A 25,745-nucleotide genomic window follows, 5' to 3' on the forward strand; every position below is an offset into this window, starting at 1 on the left:
GAGTGAGTGTGTGTGTGTATGTTTTTTAGGGAATATTTGCATTTTTGATCATTTTGTACTGTGTGACGCACCCTCATGTTGCACTCACAACAACAGGGAAGTATGACATATGACATTGATTGGCACAGATTTATATTGTACTATATGTATATATAGGAATATATATATATATATATATATATATATATATATATATATATATATATATATATATATATATTCCTCTGTTTCTCATTTCTCCCTGGAAAGATTCAGGGCTCAAATTATTAATTTGCTCCTGGTGATAGATTTGTATGGCTTGACACTTTTATCAAATTACATGTGGGATCTCTCCCACTTTGGATGATATTATTTTAATTTGAATGCTTCACGTAATAAGACTACCCTTCTCTTTAGTGATTTCTACCTGTTGTGTTGTTGTTGTTCATACATCTAACATTGAAATTATGCAAAACCGAACACTTTATAATTAATCATTAATAAATTATTATTCTAACATTTTTAAGCATTATTAAATGCTAAGTGAATTATTAGTAACTATATTCATAAACATTTACAAATTATGTGTGAAAACAAATCAAAACACATTGCAACAAATCATCCTTTACAAACATGTATAACGGTTTATATAAGCCATTTGTAGACTTGATACATATATTGTGACATGACACCTTTAAGTGTTCCTCATATTTGATCAATTATTTGTAAATTCATTCCTCTATCATATATTAATCATTTTTTACAGTGCTTTGCCATACCTAATCTAAAGTTGCAATTATTTACCCTTTATACACATGTATAAAGGTTTATAAACCATTTGTGGACCATTGGTGCAAATTGGTAGGTTTGATAAGATCTCAAAAAGCATAAAGTGAAGCATTCAAATGACCAAATAAACCCACAGAACGTAAACAAACAACGTTCTACTGTCTTACTACTAATGTCTAACTAAGTACGGAGCTCTCCATGTGCACTGTTTACAGCTTTCATGACAACAAAACTAGCTAGCTAGCTAGTACAGCTTCCAAGGAACATTCACGCAAACTTTTTTAAAGATTAGTTTTTTTCTGTAGTGAGACTCACATCAAACACACAACTTTGTGATTGAGGATTGCAGCTAGTTCTTCTTGTATTGAAAGCCTAATGATGCTAGCTAACTGGCTAGCTAGGCACCTAGGTAACTGTAGAGTAGTATGATAGTTTCATGTCTTTAATGATTTAAAAAATATATATTATTGTATGTTAAGAAACAGCACATACATACTTAGCACAGCACATTGTGTTTTTTTGGGTTGATGGTCAAACCATTTGCAAGTTTATCCAAACATCCATAAACATGTGTTAATGTTGTACAAATAATTTGTAAGGAATTAGAAAATCATTATGAAATGTTTAACACTAGAAACCCCGTGCCCTCATTACTAACCAAAGTACCAGTGACATCTGGAGACCTCCATTTGTTGACATTAGTCTAACAGTGTAATCATTGAATTGCAAAAAATAATGAACTTGTTTTCTTTCGTCAGAACTTAAGAATCATTAGAATATCACATTTTGTATTTTAACCCTTTAATAGCCAATGTTGCATGTTGGCAACAATGTCTTTAAAAACCTAATAAAATGTCTGTACGCAATCAATTCACCAAAGTAAAATGGGCGTTAAGGGCTGAAATCACACTTTCATGCTTTGCATAAGATTTCATGTAAAATAAAATTTTTGTGGCTCAAAAGCTGAAAGAAATCTTACATTCAGAGTCTGGATCGCATTATCACACATACTGTACAAACACTGCCTATATTAGTAAAAACATTTCCAAGTATTTTTTGTATTAAAAAAGCCACTCAATAGAAACTATTGATATTATATAATATATAAATCTTGACTGTTTAATTGTTTTGTCTTCCAGAAATGTATTATTTGGGGTTTCCTTGGGCAGTCACAATTACTGCTTAATTTTCATGCAAGTAAATCTGGGTCCGGGTATTTAAGGGTTAATGAGCTGGCATATTGAATATAACATATTGATATAACAAAACAATATGAAACATAACACAAAATGTAATCTTGTATTAACATGTAATTGCACATTGGTCATGCAAATAACTGTTATTGTCTTTCTGGTTGTCTTTTTATGGTTGAAATGGGTAAAACATTCATAACTGTATGGTCAGTTTTAATTCACCATGATGAGGATAAAAGCTAATTCCTCATGTGCGCCTTTTGGGAGTAGGTGCCTCAGAACGCACCTCGCGTCTCCGTAACTTGGAGATGTTGGCTATCAAAATAAGCTGTGGTAGTCATGAAAATGCTTCCAGATGTTTTTCTATGTGTGATTTTGAAATTGTAACAATGCTATTATGTTAAAAACAGACATTTACAGTGACTATAGAAAGTCATCATACCTTGTGAAATCTTTACCTTTTGTCACATTACACCTTGGAAATTAAAATAAATCAAATCTAGCTGTATGTACACATTATAACCCTCATCATCAAAGTGAAAATAAAAAATGTAAAAATTCTGGACAATTATTAAAAATTTATTAGTGAAATACCTGGTTTGGTTAAGTGATCAGCCCCTTAGAGTATACCATTATAAACTTGCTCAGGAGCAACCAATCAACTTCCAGATCAAACACCAGGCTAATTGCCCCCCACCTGACTTCAATTGTAGTGGTTTTGATTACTTCAGAATAAAACCAGCTGTTTCTTGAGGATTCCACTACTAGAAGTGCATGGTTCTGCAAAGAATTCACCATGGTTGGAAAAGTACTTTCAAAAGGCCTCCGGGATAAAGTTGTAGGAAGGCACAAGTTAGGTGAAGGCTACAAAAAGATTTTGAAGGCTTTAGCTATCCCTCTGAGTACCGTTCAGAGCATCATTAAGAAGTGGAAGGCACCATCAACACCTTGCCTAGATCAGGCCGTCCGTCCAAACTGGATGACCGAGCCAGGAGGACATTGATCAGAGAAGCTACCAAGAGGCCAAAGGCAACTTTGAAGGACTTACAAGTCTTTATGGCTGGGACTGGTCTGTCTGTGCATGTGACAACAATCTCACAAGCTTTACACAAAGCTGGCCTGTATGGCAGGGTAGCAAGAAAGAAGCCTTTTCTGAAAAAGTGCCACACTCAGTCTTGTTTGTGCTATGAAAAAACACACCTGGAAGATTCTGTTGCCATGTGGAAAAAGGTTTTATGGTCAGACGAGACTAAGATTGATCTTTTTGGACTGAACTCCAAGCGCTATGTTTGGCGAAAACCAAACACAGCACATCACCCAAAACACACCATACCTACTGTGAAGCATGGTGGTGGCAACATTATGTTGTGGGGATGTTTCTCATCAGCGGGGACTGGGCAATTGGTCAGGATTGAAGGGAAAATGGATGCTGCCAAGTACACCCAAATTCTTGAGGACAACCTGCGTCCCTCTGCTAGACAGCTGAAGATGGGCAGGTCATTCACCTTCCAACACGACAACGATCCTAAACATACCGCCAAAAGAACGACGCAGTGGCTTAAGGATAGAAAGGTGAATGTCCTTGAGTGGCCAAGTCAGAGCCCTGACTTAAATCCGATAAAAAATCTGTGGATGGACTTGAAGAGAGCAGTCCATCGCCGCTCACCACGGAATTTGACTGAACTCGAACAATTCTGCAAGGAAGAATGGGCAAATATTCTCCAATCTAGGTGTGCAAAGCTAGTAGAGACATATCCAAACAGATTGATGGCTGTAATTGCAGCAAAAGGTGGCTCTACAAAGTATTAAATCAGGGGACTGATGGCTTTTCCAACCCTGTTATTCTTGTTTTTCATTTTTTATAAATTTTCAGAACTGTCGCCTTTTTTTCATTAGTTTGATGTTGTATGGCTAAATTTGTACATAAAGCTGGAAAAAGGTTTTTTTTAATGGGTTTTGATTTCAGGCTGTACGACAAATATAGTAACTATTTCAAAGGGGTATGATGACTTTCTATAGGCACTGTATGAAACATCAGGGAAGGAGGAGGTTATGGGTTTCACAATGGCAGTTATTTTATTATAGTGTCACATTGTGCCCGATAACAAACCATCTGAAAATCATGTGTAAGTAGTTAGGAATATAGCTACTAATAATTTACTTAGCATTTAGTAACGTTTATAACTATTACAATAATAATGTGTTAATAGTGACTTCATTATTTATAAATAGTTTATGAAGGGCTTATAAATTAAAGTTATTATAACGTGTTACCAACTGATCTGTAAGTACAGTATTTGACAGGGGCTGCCTCTCTGTGATATTTGAGTTCTGAAAGATTACTTGTTACAGGTGGAGGAGTGAGACTGCTTATTTGCAATAAATGGTCAAATGAGCCACCATGTATCTGTCTTTCGTATCAAATTGTCTTGACTGCAGATGGAGTAGAGGCACTTGACCCCTGCAACCTCTGGGTTATTACATGTTATGAAAGCGAATGCGGTGGACGGTCTCTATCTGTGGTTTGGACCACATAATAGCAGACCGTTTGTTGCTGGCGAGAATCAAACGATTCTAACACTATGGAATGCCTGAGGCAGTTTACCACAACTCTACAATGGGCTAGGCCTCTACTATTGTTCTGTTTAATCACATGCTATCGCTTTATTGACTGAATTGTTAATAATAGCATTACAAATTGATCATTAATCTTATCAGTTATTTGAGACTGCAGCATCCTGTTGTGCACAATGGTATCCCACAGCTATGCACTTCCTTTTTCACTGAACGGAAGAGGTCACATGTTTTCAAAAGAGACTGTCTTTGCCGAGTAGGGATGTTTTGGGTAAAAAAAAAATCGATTGAGTTCTGGCAAATTCATCTTTGAAGAAGAAAATGATTCTATTGAAACACCATGGAGTGTATTAGCAAAGCACAGAGCTGAAAGAACAATAAAGACATTGGGCGGCCTGTATCCAGGTTGTCTGTCTTGAAATAGTTGTGTGCTCTCCCCTATTATTAATATTGAAACACATTTTGAATCACCTCCATGCCCCCTTCCCCCTTCTATTACTGGCTCTAGAGAGACAGGCCTACTTAAGGACCTGAAATACTTTAAGCACTGTTGTTCAGTGAACCGTCATGGGGCCAGATTGACACCATTTTTTACCCAACCCATTAGTGTCACTCAGCCCCATCTTAGCACATTAAAATAAACCAATCATGTTTCCACAGCAAATGTCTCCTGGAGTATTAGTTAAGTGAGAGAGACTGCTCTGTACTCACTACAGACTTAAAGAAAATGAGACAAAGAATACTCCTATCAATGTCAATACTATAGAGTCAGAATGATCTCTAAGTTACAGAATGTGACTAACACTAAGGAGATGTGATGAGTGACAGTAAATATTGTATTGCATTGTGGTGAAGCAATGAAAGACCTCTGCCTGTCCGCTTGCCAGCCATGCTTTTTTTGAGGTCTGCAGTGACGCGGGGCAGGAGGATCAATGTCACTGCCTGACAGAGGCAGGAACGAGGCTTAGTTCCAGCCTAGGGCCATTTTCAGTGCTCCAGTGGCCTGGATAGAGCCTCTCAGCCCCACAAGCAAGGCTAGGCCTCTCCCTCCTTTCTCTGGGAACCATTGGAGGGGAAATCGAAATATGCTGTGGCCTGCGAGGTCAAGCCGTGAGTGACACAGACCGCCGGCCATGTTAGATACAGTGACAAGCTACCACAGAATATTTTCCCCTCTGTCTTCTATTGTCCAAAGCCAGGGCTTTATTTTTTTGTTTAGTTTGATCAATTCACCAGCAGCTCTGGAACCAAGCCTGAGCCGGTAAGCAAAAACAAGACATTGCACATGCTGGTTGGGACGACTATCGATTTGTGTCTATTTTCCACAGGGTATGATCGACTCTAGCTTATTACATGTATGAATACTGTGCTGATGCCTTATCTGGGCTGTGGTCATAAAGAAGGGGTTGATTCTAAATCTTTGTAATTCTCTCTCCCTTGTTCTCCCTCATTATATTCTACAGTCTTCATATCATATACAGTCTCATTGCTTTTAAAACATTGTACATGTTACTTGTAGTATATCAAGGTAGTTAATATGTGTCTTCCCTATTTGCTATCTACTCTTTCACATCATGGACACATTACAGTCTTCCCTGGTTTGGAAGCCTTTGATGACCTATCAAATCAGACATTGGCTGCCAGGTGTAGTGAGTTGTCGCCTTGGAAACCAAGAGTTGAGTTATTGGGTCAGAGCCTCTAGTCAACCACCAGGGGGTAGTACTTACTTCACACAGTACAGCTGCAAGGTGGGGCATTCCTTGTTGTTAAGGAAGTACAGTACTGTACATAAGCCATCACTTCCAAAGCAATACATTGAGGTTAATGAGAAAACAAGCTCAGTACAATACTCAGGCAATGCCTGGGTTAGACTCCCATACATTACATGTAGAAATGCAACATGTCTGCCAGGGGTGCTTGGGGAAATCACATTCCTTGGTGTGGGAGTATTGCTTTTTATTACCTGCCTCAGAGCTTCAAATTCAATTCCAGTTCTCAGTCTCTCTATGGGCTCCCTCTGTGCTACGCTATGCTGGGCTCTGGTGGAAAGCAGGTACTGTATGTGGAAGAGTAAGGCTACAGGTGACTCCAATTAACACTCTAATTCAAACATTCACCTTACTCATTTCATACAGGTCAGATTATTCATAGTGGATGGGAAGTCTACACCTATAGCATCCATGACTTTCACTTCATTCCTCTAGAAACCAACTCAAATTAATACACTTTCTGATTAAGGTTTTATTCCAAGAATATAAAATAAATATCATGTTTCCCCTCCCAGTTCTCCTCCACTGTCTCTCGGCCTCCTCTGCCACTCGACACTATCTACCTGCCCAACATAGCTACGGGCCTCAGCCGTAGGAAGGAATCAGACCCGACAGTGTATTTTTCTGTATTGGAATGCGGACGGCCAGAGACACTCCAGCATAAATTGGAGGGGTGTCTTTGTTGTTTACCAGCACAGCTGCATCCTTTATGAGGTGGAGAATGCCTAACCAGCCATCCGAGGAGAGAGGAGGCCAGGCAGCCACAGCGTCAGCGAAGTTGCCTATTTTACATTCAGCGAGCTTGGGATATTCCCCAGGTCAACTTATCCCTTCGAAACAGTGTCCGTACTTGGCCAGCAGAGCTGTGCCTTCCAGGGACTGGCAGGGATTTTGCTGGGCAGAGACAAGAAATACAGGCTGCGGACCGTGCCGTTCGGCTGGGATCCCGGAGTGGAATTGCTGAAAGGCTCATTATTCTGGATGGGGGAGAAAGGGGCACAGAGAAATGGAGAAAGAACAGTGGAGCTCAAGGCGAATTGTCTATCAAATCCGCCATAGAGCGTTCAGCCAAGCCACCAATGGGACAAATGGGGTGCAGGAGTTAGAGTTAGAACACATGGCTCGACAGAGTTACAGTACATCCATTTATATATTTGTTTATTACTCTATGCTACAGACCAGTAGTAATGGTAAGATAACTTTGAATGCTTGATATAGATACAGTACAGATCACTTGCAATAATCACCTTTTCTGGCTTTACATTCAAATGATTTGTATCTATTTAACTGATAATTATAAGGTCTTGTGCAAATGCATACTGTAGACAGTCCTGTGGTGGGTGTACATTACTATGACTGTGACAGGTCACAGAGAAACTTATTAAAAGTATTTTGATAAGATCAAAATATATTGGATATTGGATACAAATGACAAGACAGACCTCTACCGTACATTTCATCCCTATCAAGTCTACAAAAAGTCAATTTTATGTGTATGATAGAATACATTATTTAAAGGCAGATCTAGGTTTACTACATTTATTACTGACATTTTACCAATCTACATTCAAGGGCTTCAGAAGAGAATAGAATTATGGGAATAGAAAATTACAAGGAAAGTGAGTTTTAGTCCCACATGGGGAATTAAAACTTATTATCTGTGACTACCTGTCAGCCAGTGAAGACTCAAACATGAGCATGAAGCTACAAAAAAAGAAAAAAGAACAAGGAAAATAGAGAGAGGGGTTGTTAATGACATCACAGCTACAGAGAAACAGGACTGCTTTCATGGGAAATCAGAAAATGCACATTTAATGGATTTAAATGACTTTGAATTTGATGTGCTTGGATCTCCATGTAAGAATACAGTATTTGAAAGACTTCACATGTCAAATTATTTTACTTACATTCAAGTGATCCATGTTTAATATGTAATCATATTATATTGAGTGCTTAGATTCTATCCCTCAAGGAGGTGGCTCTCACAAAAGAAGACACATGAAACCTAAGAGTCCCTGAGAGCAATGCAATTATGAACAATGCATATTAATTCAATTAAAATATCTGTTTTTCTTTACCTTTCTACTGAATAGCATGCTAATGGTAAACAAATCATATATCACTTTGCATTAACTGAGTTCAAGCATACTTCATCACAGACACTTAAACCAATTTAAGGGAATTACAATACTCTCTGGAAAGGCAGTCAGATGCAATTAGTGGGACTGATGGCAAATTAGACTGAATTATCACGCTATCTGATTCAATAGGGATGGGCTGCAGCGACCGCTCATGCTTCCACCACCGTAATGTCGTCAACGTTCATCCCGGGGGAGAACCAGATGTTTTACTTTTCCGCCCCGCGAGAATAGCAACTCCGACTCGGTCCACCCACCCCCAACATTCCACCTGGGAATGGAGGGAAAAGCCACACACAGCCTGGCTTAGGGAACTTTCAAAAGCAGTTCTAACTTTCAAAAGCAGTTCTAAATTTGGCAGAAACAGCAGAGCAAAGCACAGCAGAGTTTAAGGAACTTCTGAAAGAGGCAGCTTTGCTGAGGTTCTGCCGAAACTGTATGCTTTGTGTCATTGATTCCACTGAAAATCTGAAGTGATTGAGTACAATTCACCCAAACAAGCACCAGGCTACCAGTGCATCTTAAATAGAACAGAGGGAGTGGGGAGGACGACAAGGATTCTGCTGCTCATTCCACAGCTTTGTGTCATCCTCACTGACATCTGGTACATTTGCATGGCAGCCGGAGATCCTTGGATTAAGTGCTTACAAGAGTATTGCAGTATCTCATTTAACAACATAATCTTATGAAGAAGGCGATGTTTCATCCCTGCTGCTTTATAGAGCTTGGCACACAGTGTACCCCCCTCTGCCTAGCTGTCTCACTTTTTTCATGATATCTTTTGAGTTGCAGTTTAAGAACTCACCACATGGCTTGTATAAGATTGGTGGTATACATCACAGCATTTTCTACGCATTCTCTCTCAATGCATCTGCTTTCCTCCCACTCTCTCTCTCTTCCTGCCTCCCTCTCTCTCTCTCTCTCTCTCCCTCCAAGGCTACCTACGCTCCCTCTTTAAAAGCTCAATCAACATTAAACCAAGGTCTCTGGCAGCCTGAAAACAAAAACAACACAACATATCTACAAAAAAGCCTCAAGGCTTTGTTAACCTCCTCTCCAGTGGTGGAGAATAGAAAAAGGTGATCAGTTCTAGCATCTCAGTGCTGCCCTCTCTGGTCAAGCAATGCCCCAGTATGGCTGTGAACTAAATGGGATACTGTCCCTCCCCCCATTACCTCCCTCCTCTCATTCTAGCCTTGAGTATTTATACTTACACAGCTGGGTTTTAAGCACAGAAAAGGAAAACATACATTTGGATCCGGACCAGAAGTGGATGCATTGTCAGAGATTTCACATTTGTATGGTCACTATAGTGCTGTTATTATATTTCAAATGGGATGATCAACATTTCAATTGGGTTCCCTTTGTGCTTATTTTTTACAAGATAAAGGGGATTTTTTCATGACAGTCAGATGGTTCCTTACTCTGAAAGTCATCTATTGGCCAGGACAAACTTAACCATTCCGATGTGTTTAAATAGCCAATGTAAATATCGGCTAATTGTAGTCACTGCTAACAACAAGTAGCCAAATCACCACAAATTCACATGTAACCAAATATTTAATTTGATGTAATTGGAGTAGAATTGGTTGTGCAAATTAAAACTTGGTTGAATGTCCCTACTGACTGTATTTGTTAGCGGGAGCTAACATTAACTGATGTTAGCAGTAGTTGTTTGTTTAAAGAAATCCAAACCATGGATAATGTGATGATTGGGCTTTGGGTACCTGCTCAGTGTACAACCCAGAATACATGTTAGAGTGAATGAGTTTAAAGCAGTAGGCCTGTTACTCAGGTTGGAGTAGCTGAAACGTAACCACATGTATAACATAATAAATGGTACTGCCCCAAACTGTTTAGATTCCCATGTAGTTATGGTTCATACTCAGCATGGCCATAACACACAAGCTAGCTTTCTCTTTTATACAGGTATTCTGCTGTGACATCGCCTCACATTGCCTATTAAACTGTCCTAGTCCAGGGGTGTTTTTAAAGGACAAGTCTTAGGAGTATGGCAGCCAGGGCCAGTGCCCTGTAGCTATTTTTGATGTTCAGTTTTTAGTATTGTTGTATGGTCCCATGATAGGGTGGTGGGATCATGACAGCCCTGTCAGCAGAGTAATGACGGATTTGGTCCACATCTGTTTTCTACCGGCATCTGGATGTGGCCCATGTACAACTTTGTTCCCCAGGCCAGAAGTGGGCTGGCTCTGGCTGCCATTCCTGAATCTTATCTTTGCCATTAAAAGGCCAGACCTTGGCCAGCACGTGGATGTGGCCCAGGTCCCAACCACACTCACACCAAAGATGGCCCAGTAGCTACAGGAACATACCAGGGCCACATTCCTCATGCAAGAGCTGGCCCATAGCAAACTGCCAACTCTCTCTTGGATCAGGTATGGCCCATATAATACTTGCTGTATCATAACACCGGGTGCCATCACAAGACTGGTGCCATCAAAAGACCAGATCAGGTCCACAATTGTCTGTTGACTGGGAATGGTTGTGTTTTTGGACTCTCTCAGTCTGTACTTCCTCAGCCTGATGTTTATTTCATCAAGAAAACCACAGTATCAGAATCATCTGAGCGGGCATGATGTGAGATACCACCACAGTGTGAATTTGCTGATGCTGTCAACCCCTTTCTTCCCCCTGGTCTGAGAAGTAAGCGATTCACATTTGCTCCACAGTGTCTCTCAGTCATGTGTATTTTCACTGAGGAAAACAAAATGGGATTGACAGAAGAGCCCGCTGCACTAGTCAACGGACAGCAGGTGAGATTGGTTTGTTCTGTTACTTACTTGTGTACCACAAAGTAGCACAATTCCCAACACTCAACTGTGGCATTATGTTCATTTATAAGCACCATCTTCGATCGGTGAAATACAACACAGGAAAACATGGTGTTTCAAGACAGTCTAGCAATGCATCTGCCATCAAAAGTTTTAATTGAGAAATTAAATTATAGAGAAATAGAAGTATATGTTACCTGTGCGGGATGGATTTCTCATTCTGCTTATATCAGACAGGATGTTTGTAAACCACTATAAACCACTTGAAACCACTAACCTCACTACAATGTAGCCATAATAACTGCATCTCTGGTTATTTTTTCTAAAGTGGAAAACCATGTTTTCTGTGTTTTTTACTTCGAGTGGTGGGTCACCCAACTGCTGTTTCACCCTTTGCTTTAAAGATAATTTGCAAATCCATGGAGACCCCTCACGCTCTCTCAGGTTTTTAGTTTGAAATGTCAAAAACATTATTAAAAATGTAAAAAATTAAGTAATCCAAGTGTGAACACTACTTGGTATTCAAAGATTACAGTAAATGCAACTGTCATGGAGGCAAAAGTTTAATATGAATCCTGACCTAGATTTTTGCATCTTGCAATCACGTTCTATAATTTTCCCAAATTCCCTTGGCAACATGATCTTGTTGCTAAAGAATAAAGGGACTAGAGAGGATGACTTGTATGGTCCACATCAGATACAGTTATTTAAATGCAATCTGGGTAAATCTGAATTATAGCAAGCATGTAACATACAGTGCTGCTTGAAAGTTTGTGAACCCTACAGGGATGGTCATTATTTTTGTATAAAATGTTAAAATGAACTTATAAAATCTTTATCTAAGCCCCAATTCATAATAAAGACATTCCAAATAAAGGACACAAATACAAAATATGATATTTTTATTGTTTATTTAACAAAAGTGGTTTATTCAACAAAGACTCAGATTTCATGTGTGCTAAAATATGTGAACCTCTTCAGTCAATAGCTTATGGCACCTCTATTAGCAGCGATAACTTGGAGTAAACGTCTTGTATAGCCACAAATCAGTCTCTGACATCTGTTTTGAGGGATTTTTGCCCACACCTCCTTACAGAACTCAGCCAATTGAGTGAGGTTTGAGGGGTGTCCAGCATGAACTGCCCGCTTAAGGTCCTGCCACAGCAGGATTTAGGTCAGAACTTTGACTTGGTCAATCCAAAACACAAATCTTCTTTCTCCTGAGCCATTCTTTGGTAGATTTGCTTGAATATTTTAGGTTGTTGTCTTGTTGGAAGATTCATTTTCAGCCCAGCTTTAGCTCCTTGACTGATGGCTTGATGTTCTGTTCAAGAATTTCCCGATATACCTCAGACTTTATGGTTCCCTTAATGATGTGGAGTCATCCAGGTCCAGAGGAGAAAAAACAGTCCCATATCTTGACATTCCCATCACCATGCTTGACTGTTGGGATATGGTTCTTTTGGTGGTAGGCAGTGTTGGGTTTTTGCCAAACATAGTGGTTTTGATTGTGACCAAAAAGGTCACTTTTGGACTCATCTGTCCAGAGAACGGATTTCCAGAAACCTTCAGGCTTGTCCAGGTGGTCTCTGACAAAGTTAAGACGGGCAGTTTGGTTCTTTTTTTGACAGTAGAGGCTTCTTCCTAGCAACCCTCCCATGAATGCCATTTCGATTCAGTGTTCTTATTGTTGAAGCATGCACAGTTACCTGAGATGCAGCAAGTTAGGTCTGCAAATCTCTAGATGTTATGTTTGGGTTGGCTTTTACCTGATTTATTATTTTCCTTGTGGCTCTTGGGGATATTTTGGAAGGGCGTCCACTTCTAGGCTGAGTTGCTGTCATGTTAAATGCTCTCCATTTGTAAATTATTTGCCTCACAGTGGACTGATGGAGCTCAAATCTTGTTGAGATGATTTTATAGCCTTCCCCAGACTGATATGCTCTCACTACCCTCTTCCTGATGTCTTCTCAGATGTCCTTTCCTCTCAGCATGGTGTGCTTTGCATGCACCTGTATGGGTAACACAAAACTGACCAGGTTTATTATCTCTATTTATCAGTCCTGCCCAAACTCTTTCCTAAAGATCTCTCCTTTGATTGGTTCATTTGGTACCAACCTGATTCTACTTACCTACTTGATTTTACCAATGCTACTTGGGGTTCACTTATTTTTGCACCTGCACTAATTTCTTTAGAATTTAGTTTTTCTACTACACACATGATTTCCACTAAACCAACATATGGAATTGGTAAATATAAACTTGTTATGTCAGATAAAAAATATTGGTTCTGATTAAATAAAGATTTCATGGTAAAAAATAAAATAATCTATAATTTCACAAGGGTTCACATACTTTCAAGCAGCACTGTAGTTTTGTACTTAGCTTAGATGAAGTTTAGATGGTCACATCTGAACACTTGGCAATTAATTCTACACATTTATCTCTTTATTCCTGGGTTTGTTTGAAGGACCTACAACCAATAAAAAAATTCTGTGTCTGTGAAAGCATCTGTCTCAGTGTGTCTGGGGAATATCGCATGGAGAGGCCGTGAGTTTGTTTTCCCCTCCGCTTTAAACCATGATTGATGCTTCACATTACCATCCACACACAATAAATAAATAAATAAGTAGATTAAAAAAATGAATTAACTCAATGGGTTATTCATGAGCTCAGTTCACAGCCTCCAATGGCTGTGCCTGTAACATATGGAGAGCAAATTGAGACAGGTTGAGAGGAACAGGTGGTCAGTTTGCTGTCAGGACGAGGTGCCTCTCCCTGGAGTGGGTGGAAGAAATTCCCAAGTTCCTCTGCCAACAAACAAACATGATTGCCACATAAGTCCCAAGTGCTGCTTTGGCTGTGGTGCCAAATTAAGTGTTACAGTACGTGAGAGTTTACAAGGTTCATGCCGTCGCAATGGTGGGTTACCTCAATGCCACTGCTGCGGCAGACACGAGTTGTGAAGATATGCAAAGTGCTGCCGAAAGCCACCACAAGGAGGTGACAAACTGTGAAGGATGTTTGAAAAGATATTTCCTATATTTGGCAAAGTCAGGCTGATTAGAAAACAGATCAGCTCATGAATTACAGGAATATGAAGAGTGGACATTTTAAAAATATCAAGTTATCTCAACAGGGACCAACTGGTGTTTTTAAAATACAATATTATCTACTCTCATACCGTTTGATGTATTCATCACACATTCTCTCTACCAAACCTCTCATATGGGCAGCAAGGAGAATCAGGGGAAATGTTTTTGCAGTATTTTGACATGAATAAACATGAGTTGGCTTTGATAATGCAACCTATGGATTACAGAATAAAGCTAGAAATTTTAGGAACTAGCTAAAGAGACTAAATCGCCATTCAGGTTTGAATGGGTAAGCCATTCATAACTGTAAGGTTAGTTCCGATTTACCATGATGAGTGTAAAAGCTACGGTGAGGAACACAAATAAGCAGGTGTTAATCGCGCCTCAGGACTTGGAGATGTTGACTATCAAAGAAAGCTGTGGTAGTCATGAAAATGCTTCCTGTTTTTTTTTGGATATGTGTGATTTTGAAAATGTAACAATGTTATTATGTTAAAAACAGACATTAAAGTCAGGAAAGGAGGGAGACATAGGTTTCACAAAGGCAAAGATATTTTATTATAAAGTGTCACACATACCCGTGGACCTGCGTTTGGGACGACTAGTGTTAAGGGGGAGACTTGAGCTGAGAATGACAAGGCCTCACTTCAAGTAATCAAGTGTTACATTGTGATCAGGGTTGTAGTGGTATTTTCTTTTGTGCCGGTGCGCTCCCCAAAATATATGTTGTTATCGGTATAAGAGCATGCCCCCTATACACTTAGTGGCAACGTTTCAGCTAAACCTGTGGCAAAATCATTAGCACTAAAATCCATAATCATAATGAGGAGGGATTTCAAAACTGGGCTCTGACAGCAATGATTTCGGATTGTTTTCACTCCATATGATGACAGGGTGGTTGCAATCTCTTTGACAATCTTGCCATTTCTACTCATCATCCTGATCACCTCACTAAATGCAGCAGAGATCTTCATCATGGTTCTGTGATCTGTGTAATGAGGCTAGGGCGTCTATTAGGCCGTGAACTTGTTAATATAGCCACACTAGGCTATGTTACGTATGTTGCCATGTTACAGTTGTCATAGAGAACATAAGTACCAATTTATTTAAAAGTCCCTCTGTCTTAGCTCACTCCTTGACATACTGATAGCAACGTGTGCTCTAGTAGAGGCTACTCCTAAAGCCCACACTTCCAAGCTACATAAAATTCATTTGAAATGCATAAATGAACCATTTTATTATTTTTGTGATGTCAACTGGAATATAATATTGTCATTGGGTTGCTTTCAAATAATAGGCTATAATATTGTCAAAAAACCCCACTACTACTACACATTTTTTAAGCCTACACACAACAGCCTAGGAGAGACGGGATGAAGACAAAGACAAAGACTGTTTATTGGCCATGCAATCAATTCTCATCAATTGTTGCTCTCCCCCCCGAACTACTGTTTAACAACACATTGCCTATCTATTAGAATAGCTCAACGGTGGTTGTTTTGCCGAGGTGAAATACCTCAAATAAAATGTGAAAAAGTCAAGTTGACTCACTACTGCTGTGGTAGTATGTGCCGCACTACCGTAAACCTATTAAGCTCTCACCTACTGTATACAATCTTTAAATTGAACTTAAAGGGGAACAACTGCCAATTTGAGAAAATTGTGAACATGTGACCCAATATTATCCCATAAAATGCATATGCTATATTGACAGACAGTCCTCGACTGAGTGAGAGAGGTTAAGGCACAGACACATTTCCCAAATTTGCAGTTGTTCCCCTTTAACACTGAAAATGATCAGGGATAGTTGGCGCTTTGGGATTTTTGCAGCAATGCATTTTGTTGAAGCAAGCTACAATAATGTTTCCTGGAGAAAACATAAATGATTGCTATCCTTAATTGTCACACTTGAACATTTTTTGTTTTATGCTAAATAGTGAGTGGGCTGATTATTTGTTCCTTGTTATACCCACTGAGTCACACATGAGCTCAATTCAAATGTTTCATGATTCTTTGTTCAGTTAACTGATGCAAAACTCTTCACAGTAGACTACATGCAATTCTATAAGCAGAACACCCTCTTCTGCGCCCCCTCCCCCTTTGTCTCTCCTATCTCCCTGTGGGCAGTCATGGGGCTGGATTGTAGCCTGCGGGCATCTATTTCTCAGCCTGTAGCCTGCGGGCGCCTATTTCTGAGCCAGCAGCCTGCTATTGCACACTACACTAATAAACCTTCAAGTACACTCACCGGCCACTTTATTAGATACACCTTGCTAGTACCCCCCTTTTGCCTTCAGAACTGCCTTAATTCTTTGTGGCATAGATTCAACAAGGTGCTGGAAACATTCCTCAGAGATTTTGGTCCATATTGACATGATAGCATCACGCAGTTGCTGCAGATTTGTCGGCTGCACATCCATGATGTGAATCTCCCGTTCCACCACATCCCAAAGGTGCTCTATTGGATTGAGATCTGGTGACTGTGGAGGCCATTGGAGTACAGTGAACTCATCGTCATGTTCAAGAAACCAGTTTGAGATGATTTGAGCTTTGTGACATTGTGCGTTATCCTGCTGGAAGTAGTCATCAGAAGATGGGTACACTGTGGTCATAAAGGGATGGACATGGTCAGCAACAATACTCAGGTAGGCTGTGGCGTTTAATCAATGCTCAATTGGTACTAAGGGGCCCAAAGTGTGCCAAGATATCGAAGAAGATATATAAGATATATAAGAAAATGTCCCCCACACCATTACACCACCACCACCAGCCTGAACCGTTGATACAAGGCAGGATGGATCCATGCTTTCATGTTGTTTACGCCAAATTCTGACCCTAGCATCTGAATGTCGCAGCAGAAATTGAGACTCATCAGACCAGGCAACGTTTTTCTAATCTTCTATTGTCCAATTTTGGTGAGCCTGTGCGAATTGTAGCCTCAGTTTCCTGTTCTTAGCTGACAGGAATGGCACCCAGTGTGGTCTTCTGCTGCTGTAGCCCATCTGCTTCAAGGTTCGACGTGTTGTGCGTTCAGAGATGGTCTTCTGCATACCTTGGTTGTAACGAGTGATTATTTGAGTTACTGTTGCCTTTCTATCATCTCAAACCAGTCTGGCCATTCTCCTCTGATCTCTGGCATCAACAAGGCATTTTCGCCCAGAGAACTGCCGCTCACTGGATATTTTCTCTTTTTCGGACCATTCTCTGTAAACCCTAGAGATGGTTGTGCGTGAAAATCCCAGTAGATCAGAAGTTCCTGAAATGCTCAGCAGGTCGTCTTCACTATGTCTACATGCCTAAATGCATTGAGTTGCTGCCATGTGATTGGCTGATTAGATATTTGCGTTAACGTGCAGTTGAACAGTTTACCATACTAGGTCCAATCTCGCCGCAATCTATTACTCCGCTCTTCCACCTCGGCTGGCCGCCTGGCACCGCCGCCTCTACGTGGATGCAGCAGCCGCACTACTCGGTCATGGCTTTTCACTGTCCTGGCGCCCCGCTGGTGGAACGAACTTCCCACTGCTGTCATGACTGCAGAGTCACTACCAATCTTCCGCCATAGATTGAAGACCCATCTCTTCAGGCTACATCTTAACGGCCCCTCCTAAATACCTCTCCATCCCCACTATGTGACTGTCAATGGCCCCTGGTCTGAGCATTGATTACTTTTACTTATGATGACTGATGGATAGATGAATCACTTACTTAAACAAATGTATTTGTTGTAAGTCGCTTTGGATAAAGGCGTCTGCTAAATGCCATAAATGTAAATGTAACTCAGGTGCAGAACACAGAGTCAGGACAAGGATATAAAATAATAGGGTATTTAATGAGGGAATAACAGGGTACAGGACAAACAAGGGGGAAATGGCAAACAGGGTAGGGCAGGCAGACAGACAGACAGACAGGGCAGGCGAGCAGGTAGGGTAGGCAGGGCAGGTAGGGCAGGCAGGCAGGTGGATAACTGGGTCGAGGTTCTGGAGCATAAGGGAGAAGGCGATTAAACAGAGAAACACACAAAGACTTAGATCTATATGTGTCTAAGGGGCCAGGAACGAGACTAACTTGAAACAACAAACAACGATCTGGTGAAGAGTGGATGACAGGAGGTGATGAGCAGATGACCAACAGGTGAGCAGAATGAGCAGGTGGAGATGGTGAGTGACAGAGAACCCGGAGCCTGGCCACGCCCACACACACAGACAGACAAAGACAGACTGAGAGAGAGGGAGGCACTGGCACAGACTAGGAGGAACACAGCAAAGGCCTTGCAAATAAGCAAATGAAGAGTGAAAAGAATGAAATGGGCACTCATTGCAGTAGCCTTTATAGGCTGGGCTGGGTTGGGGTCAGCCATGCAAAGTGCTCCCATACTCTTCCAGGCGTGATTGAATAGGGTTTCAGCTAATCGGGTATGCAGGAGTACATAACCCATACTGAGATGTCATACCGAGTCGAATAAAAGAGAACTGTAAGGTACTGCAATAAAGCAACACATGCAGAAGTCACATGTATGAAAGTGACAGCAGTCAAAACTGGTGTCTACAGATACTTTATACACCTGACTTAAATAATTATGTGCTGTCCAGGATGCCTCAACAGCATTGATTCCAGGCCTCATCATTCTATATAAAGTTCTTAGTATAATAAGGATGTCAATGGTTCTGACACAAAATGTCTTCACACCAGTGATGTCAGTTCATTTAGAGTCTCCCTCGAAGCCTCGACAGCTATTATCTTATTGAGAGATGTTATACTACTATCAAAATAAGAACCTTTCAATATGTTGTCACAAACATTTCCCAGACATTTTATTAGATTGAATTTCATTTGATACCAATTCAGGGGACTACTAGTCCAGAGATAGTGAAAATATGGGAATGTGAACATTGTGTCAATGATATGTTATTAAAGGTGGGAAGACTGTAGATGAAATCATGCAAGGCAGTACTGTAGCTAAGTATTTATAACCTCCTGGTATACACTGTGATGTCTGAAACGATACACATTTAATGTCAAGTTAGCCAGTTTCCGAAAACAATAAATTGTATGTGTTAAACAGTCCCTCTGTTTTGTTATGGCATAGGAAGTAACAATTTTAGACTCACATAAATGGAGCAAGCTTAGTTCAGGCAGGACACTCTGACTGACTGTCTGTCAGGTGACAGATCAGCTGTATACACCTGACACAATCACATATGGCGGCCTATTGAAGTGGTCAGTCTATACACCTCTGTGTAGCCTACAATATTGTTGCTGGTGTTGCTGTTGGTTGTTACTGTGCTATGAGTGTTGCTATTGTTTTTGTTTCCACCACCACCCCCAGTCTCCACCTGCTTTCGTTCTGCTCTGTCTGTATCTATCGGGGGTTGATAGATGTATGGGCTCCCTGCTATGTAATATACATGTATGTGTTGTAGTCGTTTATAACTCTTAGGCAGGGAGCTCTCAAAAGAGCAGAGCCATCTAAATACAATCCAAGCCGAATTATATAACCATTTTATATTCAACAAATGGTTAAACTATGACGTGAATATTCCTGACTGAACATATATATGAATATAAAATAAGATGTTCTAATAGGTGCAGTTATGCAACTATGGCTAGTTTTATTTGACAGTTCTCTGGACACAGAGAACTGTGGAGGCAACAGTGCACATACAGTATGCACCTAAATTACTAATATGACAAATACTTTATTACATAGGCCACAAAAAATCTCCAGCCACACCTACAGTATAGTGTTGTATCACTACACATTGATGGCATGTTCAGGTAGATTTACTTCTTGATCTAACAAGATATATGTTCACTCTGACTAGTGAGAGACAAGTGTTTAATAAGCTGCCCTTCTCTCCCAGCCAAGCAGTGTGTCACTGTACCTTCAGTGATAAACACACTTGGGGGCACTCATTCACATTAGTCTGTGTTTTAGAGGGCCAATGAGACACACACAGTTTGGTTATTAACATCTGCCACTCATAATCAAATGTCCAATCAGAGCCCTTGAGTGGCTCTGTCTCCAATGAGTGAACTGCAGGACAGAGGTTGGTCTTCTGCAGTCTCCCTATGTACAGTAATAACTGAGATTCCAGGACTGCACCTCCAGTGCTTTAAGCTAATGTAAATCAGCTAAACAGTAATTTCATCTCCCCTGCACACAACAGCACAGCACGACATCAGGGAGAGTGCCGGATGCAGCAGGGTGTAATATTGTGTAATGTGTTCTGTTTTCTGGCCAGTGGCAGACAGGCCCTCTATCAACAGTGTTTACAATTAGTGTGGCACTGAATAAACAAGTTTAACAAATTGACACCAGCAGTTGCTCCAATTAAAGGGATAACAGAAATGGAGATCATAATATGTAAATGCACAATAAATAAATAAGTCCCCTTTGTACTTTTAGGTATAGATTAGTAACAGTTGCCGCTGTTACAATCTTCTGGGCTGACCTACTGAAATGGGATGCTGCCTACTTCATAATCCCAAATATGACAAAATGATAAATATAGCACTCATGCTGCATGACAGACTGTGGAGTGATATCCCCTCTCTAAAAGTATGGCTTAAATCCACCAGCTCTCTCTCTTTCTTTTCCCCTGGGCCAAATTTGCTAAATCGGGTCATCCCAGACACCCCCCATCCCTCCTCTTAGCGTAGTTTTATTCATCTATCATAAAGCCTCCCAAAGGATTTCCCTATAATGTAAATTGGGGTTCTCAACACCCTGAGTTTGGGAAATGCATTTCAAGCTACTCCTCCCCCCTTGGCTCTCTCCCTTCTTCTCAACCCCTCTTCCTTATCTGTCTACTGCTTTTATCTGCTAGCCAAGGTCAGACAAGCGTATGGTGATCACACCCGATAAAGAGGGGGGCGGTCGAGACTGGGTTGAGGTCAAAGAGGTCATGTCAAGCTGGCACTGTCTTCTTTAAACTGTACCCAGACAGCAATGCTTATCTTTTTTGTCACTATTATTTGTGCCTCATATAGACACGATAAACCAAAATGAGTTTCAGAATACCCCTATGTGGCTAGCTACCTCATTACTACTTTGAGAATACTGCATCGATGGTGCAGTAGATTTGACTGTGTTTTCCTAAAAGCATTCCAAAAGCCTTACTGTAAGGTGTACTTATATGTACTTGTATCACCTGCTGATTCCCATCGTGGACTCTGGGGAGCGATTCCACATTGCTGACTCATCTCTCATAGACAGGAAATGGATCAAGTTTATGGAAGCCCAGGGCCCAGATCCCCTCAATATCCTCTCTGTGTACTACAATGAGGTGGTGGACTTGTTCACTTATCCTGTGACTGACTGTGGTGGGGGGTGGATAATTATTATTTATTTTTTTAAAAAGGGTCATTTTTAATCATCAGTCACTATGTGGTGTGATTAAACAGGGTTATCAGCATCATTGCTTCCATTTCCTTAGAGAAACCGACTTTGCTGATATTTTCAGCTTCTTTGAGGGTTTGTGAAGCCCAAGAGAATGACATTCAGTGTGTTTGCAAAACAATAGACCCGTTTGACTCACCCACACCTTAGAGTAAACAAAGGCACAGACAATAAAAAGGGGGCCTCATAGAATACTTATACTAGCGCACACAAACAAACATATCTCTGTTTCTCCTCTACTAGGGGAGTGGGATTTATATTAAATCATTCAAATGGCTGTCCTAGGATGCCAATCAGAAATACTACACTCATAAAAGCCATGTCTATAGTTGGTGCACAGTGGAGCCCTGCAGCAAATGAAGGCATTATTCTTGTTATCCTCGGGAGGATGCAGCAGTGGTAGTATTTCTTCTGTGTTTATTTCTTTATTTATCCTCCTGGTAGAAGGAGATGGGATAAGTGTTAGAGTTTGAAGCACACGGTAACTGCAGGGGGAAGGACTGTCAGCCCACTTTATCCCCATTTGAATAGCGCCGTTCCATCCGCGCCAAGGTGAAATGCACTTTGTTGGAAAACTGGGTTAACGGAAAACTGCTGGATCCAACAAATGAGGCCTTGATTTGTTTCTTGAGGCCTGTTTGTGCCGAGTGCCAGCTCAACTTTTGATTTACTGTAGTATTAATACATTGTTATTATTGTTTTATTACTAGGGTTGAATGTGAGTTGAGTGTTAATTCAATACATACAATGAAGCAATTTTACTGCACAGCCTACATTGTATTGACTATGGTTATTAGCGGATGCATATTTAACCACACAGAGTTAGAGAAACTGCTGTCCTGTTTTTTATTATTATTATGTATAGAATTAAAGCCACATCATTTTCAGACCATGCACTGCCAATACTATAATGCTTAGTTACTCTCTGTGGGATGACAATTAAGTGTGTGTCCTATGCACTGCTGTGTAATTACTGATCATTTATAATCAAATCCGATATGCAACACTAATTCAAACCTTATCATAATGGAATAATGTTTATCTGCCAAGTCATTCCATAGAAATCTCTAAATTACATTACAGCCAAAAATATATTTTTGGATATTCATAAAAATGCAAGGAACCATACAGTATACCAGACATATATTATAGATAGTGAGATCTAGCATTGTGTGTATCAGCCAGCATTTATTTCAAACATTTTTTTTTTCTCTTTCTCTTTTTCTCTATGTTGCAAATCCATATGAAATGCATAGATAGCCAACTGAGCAGGGGAAGATGATGATGGTGAGGAAGATGATGATGGTGGTGTCAGTGGCTTGGCTGTCAGATAACAGTCTGATGGAACAGGTTATTTTCATCTGCTTACATTATAACAGCGCTCACTGACGCCGCAACAGAACACCGGGAGATGGGTGACAAATGAGAAGGTGTTGTGGGCATTACGGATTGTTAACAACAACAATAATAACAACTGTAATAGCAGTTTTCAGATTGGGAACAGTACGTCACTATTACAATTGTCTCCCACATGTTAGGTTGCCAATACATGTTTGATGTACACTAATGTATAGACTAGGGTGACAATACTACAAACAACAGTGATTATATCAATCTTCTCCTATGGACGTAATTTTCATATAAAGGTATTCACACCATTATAATAGGGGTAATTATGATCAGAAAATGCTTGACTGTATAAGCCACAAGTGGATACATTGGATAGCTCATGTTGATAGAATTATAGAACTCTGATGAAAAACAAACACTTCAATCTGATCTGCATATCTGGAAATTAGCACCCCCACCCCCAAAAAAAAGCTACAAACACCCGTCCCACTCAACCGACATACTTATCCAGTTGGTTACCTTGGAGAAGATGATGTCACTCTCCATCCAGGAGGTTATGTCAAGACGGGCAATGTCATTACTCATGAATAAGCCCTTGTGGCGCTCTCACGTTATCTCTCGCTGCCTGGGGACTCCCCAGAGCAACCTCTACAATTAGCCAACTTCCCCTCGCTATTCATCTGAGTGACAGCCCCAACCCATGGAGCTAAGGCAGACCAGGCCCGGATCTTCCTGCTGCTTCCTGATACTGTGAAGATGGAAACGGTGCAAAACCATGCATGACTAACATGGCTTGTAGGAGGTGATGCTGTATAAAAATAAATATTAAATATTATTTTGGGGTTTTTGACTATATGATGATGAAGATATGTGTTAGATATCATTCAGATGTATGTAACCACCTTGGTACAAAATCGCATTATGAATGTATCTATTCACAGACTAATATACAGTATGTGGGAAATTTGTTAAATGATGGAACAAAAAAAGCCTGCGGTCACAATCTCCTCCTCCTCCTCCTTCTGTCTCTATTAATTAAAAACAAACAATGTTGCCCCTATTTGCCCCTTTTTGGTATACATAACATGGTTGTGTGTAAATTGATCTTGTTCATTCCTTGACACCAGACTATAACATTGAGGCTGGAGTTGAGAAGGGAATGCTAGAGGCATTACCGCAGGGTGTATCTTTACCAGCCTGATGAGATTGTCATTGTCCACATGATATCTGTAGATTTCCATGCCCTGGGCCTCCCCACAGACATGACGTTGTCTGTTTACTTTGAGTGCCCATTTATAGTATAATAATCAGCTCTGTAGCAAGCAACATTTCGCTTATGCGACTGTACCACTGAGCGCTCTTTTATTCATGTCACCTCATGTCTGTGAATGCCCCTATTCAGTGACTCATCTGTAACTTGTTCTCTACCTTCTTTGTTTTTTCTTTGTTTGTTTAACCCTCATGAAAAGTTCTGTAATTCAACATACTAGTGAAGGCAATGGAGTCTCACCTGACAAGATACTGTACACTGTTCCTTCATTGATTGGAGTTACATGTGAAAACATCAGCAATTCGCTTTCGCTATTGAACCACCTGCAGGTCTGCCAGAGCTATTAAACCTCCTCTATAATCCACTTGCTTTGTTTTACTCACCTAATGGGACTAGCCAAAATAAGACACTGGAGGAGACAGAAGAACCTGAAAATTTAATTGAGGCTCAATAGAAAGTGCCTACCCAGCCTCAGAATTCACCGCACTTCACAGGAAACAGCACAATGTTAAACACATTTGAAATCAAATTAAAGTTGTTTTATTATTTGTTAAATGTTCTAAATTTAAAACCTGAACATTTTAATTACATCATGTTTGGATAAGAGTTTGAATGCAATGCAAGATGCATTACTAGTTGCTAGTAGACCTCTATGGCCTTGCTCTCAGTCATCTGAGCTTCCTTAATCAGAGTAAAGTGTCTAATTTCTTTATTATTTCAGGACACGCACTAAGTCAATTAGTTAATTATCATGACGAGGCAGGTGGTGCACTAATACAAGATAATAACACACCTTGGGCATTCTGAGCCACTGCACTGCTCATGGCTTTTCAGCAACATTGCACAGCACAAATGTCTAATTGGGTTGAGGAGCAGAGGGCAAATGGAAGAGGAGAGGGAGAGGAGGAAAGAAAAGGACCAGGATATCACCAAAACATTTTGTACCTGTATGTTCAATTGTGCAATGACTATTTGTTCATTTGTTGCTTGGATGCGGTTTTATTTAATAGGATGGTGTGAGGAGAATCCAGCCGAGGCAGTCACATGTACTGTTTGTTGTAAGTTTGTTGTACATGGGGGTTTGAACTCCCTTAGGAACTTTAGAGAAGCAGATCTCTTGTCAGAGCGAAAAAAAGCCTGAGGTCACAATCTCCTCCTCCTCATTGTTCTGTCTATATTGATTAAAAACAAACAAACAAACAAACAAACAAACGGAGAACAGATTGCACTGAAGTCTGACGAGACACTTCCTTTCTATCTTTCATTTGATTTCAAGCGAACGTGACAAAAAAGAAAGGATCCAGCAAACATGTTTGCTTTTGATGTGGAGCATCCCTGCTGGGTCCTGTTGAAAGAAACTATTTTATTAAGGCAGCACATCAAAAACGTATCTG

The sequence above is a fragment of the Argentina silus genome (genome assembly GCF_951799395.1).
Source record: "Argentina silus genome assembly, chromosome: 1".
NCBI lineage: Eukaryota > Metazoa > Chordata > Actinopteri > Argentiniformes > Argentinidae > Argentina > Argentina silus.